The sequence below is a fragment of the Bactrocera latifrons genome, unplaced genomic scaffold (genome assembly GCF_001853355.1).
Source record: "Bactrocera latifrons isolate USDA-ARS-PBARC rearing strain unplaced genomic scaffold, ASM185335v1 scaffold_368, whole genome shotgun sequence".
Classification (NCBI taxonomy): domain Eukaryota; kingdom Metazoa; phylum Arthropoda; class Insecta; order Diptera; family Tephritidae; genus Bactrocera; species Bactrocera latifrons.
In genome coordinates this window covers 26,753-29,676 of record NW_017537010.1, presented here as the reverse complement: position 1 = coordinate 29,676, position 2,924 = coordinate 26,753, and positions in this window count along the sequence as shown.

Genomic DNA, 2,924 nt, shown 5'->3' with positions numbered 1-2,924 from the left:
AAACAGACAACAAATGCTCATATCGCGAAGCAGTAAACATACATAAATTGCAAACTCCACCAACTTTTACTTCTTCATCTCCCTCATTCTCTAACATATTAAACAACTCAACCAACAAAGACAACGACAATAACAAGAAAACAACAACCCAACCTGAAATTCACACAGTTACTCCCTCTCTCAACTCAAATAATAACATAGAACCAAATTCAAAACTCACCATTACCAACCTCAACGGCAGTCGATGACTCTTCCACGATGACTCTCGAGTACGCTTCAACGATCCCACTAATCTCCAACTTTATTACTCACTTCCCACTCAACCTTCGCACAAATTGATACTCTTAGTTCTGAATAGACTATGCGTATTCTTCAATGGAATTTGAATGGTCTATTTAACAACTACGCTGACCTTAACCTCCTTATCAATCAATTTTCACCACACATTATCGGACTACAAGAAACACACCTCGCCGCTAATAAATCAGCTTACACTCCTAACAACTTGTCGTTCTAAATGATGGACAACCAACACACTTCTCCACACATAATTCGTTCACCCACGTAGACATTGTCCTTTCATCGGCCTCAATTGCTCCTAAACTTTCGTCCCTGACATTAAAATATTTACATAATAGTGACCATTTCCCCATCGTCTATTCCCAGTTTACATACCATTAAGCCGAGAGCAAATTTCTTAACCGAGAAAACTGATTGGGCTAAGTATTGTTCACGTATCTCCTCTTTTATTCTAGAAAAAGCTATATCTAGCAMCATAAACGCGGAAGCATCCACAATAAAATCTGTTATACTCTCAGCTGCACACTTAGCCATTCCCCAAACTAATACTAAACAGTTTTCCACAAAGCTTCCATATTGGTCTAAAATGTTATATGTGTTAAGAAATAGAAAACAAACGTTTTGGGCTACCTACAAACACAACCGAACACACAACAACTTAATACAATACAAAAAAGCCAATGCCATTTTTCGAAAAGAATTAAAAAATGCAAAAAGACAATCGTTTGTAAAATTTACAGCTAACATAAAGCCTACCTCTATTACTAAAAAGGTTTGATCGGATATAAAAGCTCTGTCAGGCGCATCTAAACACCATAAAATTGATTTTATCCACTCTACACAAGGCCCTATCTACGACCCCAAAGAGATTGCTAAACACTTTGCAAGTACATGGCCTAATGCTTCTCATAATTCCAATTTCCACATGGATTTCAACTCTCTCAGTAATATAATTATTCCTAAAACCTACCACAACCCGTCACCTTGCCCTGCACCTTCCCTAATCGAATCAGCAATCTCACTTCACGAATTCGACTCGACTATTTYWWCTATGTCGGGTAGCTCTCCAGGCCCGGATAAAATATCCTACTCCCTCCTCAAAAACCTTCGTCATATCTTTAAACTCCGACTCCTATCCTTGTATAACAGAATTTTTGATAAAGGCACCCTTCCTCAAGATTGGAAAGAAGCTGTTGTTATACCTATCCCTAAACCTAACAAAAACAGCCCTTCCGTCCCCAACTTTAGACCTATATCCCTATATCCCCAATACCCTGTATATCTAAGGTGCTTGAAAAAATTATATCCGTGAGAGTTATGTGGTATGCCAAGAAAAAAGGGTTGATAAGCTCTAACGAATTTGCATTTCAAAAAGGCCTCGGTGTCATCGACCCACTTCTGTATTTTGAACACTGCGCTTCGACAACGCTCTCTGCAAGAAACCACCTGTCCGTCCTTAGTCTAGATTTTRAAAAGGCTTTCGACAGAATTGGTGCACACATAGTTTTACGAGAATTAGAACGCTGGTGCTTTGGAGACAAAATCTACAGTTTTGTTAGAGCCTTCCTCCTGAATCGTAAAATTTTTGTCAGCGTAAATAATCAAAACTYTAACATATACCCCTTGCACAACGGCGTGCCACAAGGCTCACCTCTTGCAGTCACCTTATTTATAATTGCTTTTAATGAACTCAGCTCCCTATTATCCCACTATACGGTTGAGCATTTAATGTACGCTGATGACGTTCTAATACTTTCCGCTCTCAAAGACCTTACACTAATGATAGAAACTTTCACGAGAATTCTAGATGACATATCCAACTGGTCGAAAACCTCTGGATGTAAAATCTCAGCTAACAAAAGCTCAACCTKCCACATCTGCAGAAAACATAAATGCACCTTTCCTATCCTATCCCTTTCTAATACCCAAATTCCTCACACTAATACACTCAGAAGACTTGGTATAATTTTTCATAAAAAACTAACTTATAAGGAACATTGTAAATATGTTAGAATAAATTTAATATCTAGACTTAACATTATTATGTATTTGTCATCTAAGCACTGTCATATACATATGTCAAATCTTGTAAATATTGTAAAAGCATTGATGTTATCAAAAATTGATTTTGGACTAGCGATACATGGTCACTGCGCAAAATCTCACCTCGCATGCATCCAAGCGCCTTACCACACAGCAGTAAGAAGAAGCATACGCGCGTTCCCCACCTCTCYGATCAGAGCCGTTTTAGCCGAAGCAGGCCTACCGAACATCGAGCAAAAAACTAAATATAATACCATGATGCTTCTACCTAGGATTTTCCATAATAGAAACAAAACCTTTTTCAACATCCTCGAGACGTCTACAACTAGGATGAATGCATCGAACAAACAGTCCACCCTCATGCAATGCATAGCCCTGATCAACGACCTCAATCTARTATCCACACCCGAATTACTCGTCGAGCCTGACCATCCACAATGGTGGACTCCCAAACATTCTTTTATAAACACTCTGTCAAAGCACCAGAAACCGAAAACTGCTATAAACCAGAATGGGAACCCATATATACCGACGGGTCGAAAACGAATACTACTACCACGTTTGCAGTGTCAAACGATCAG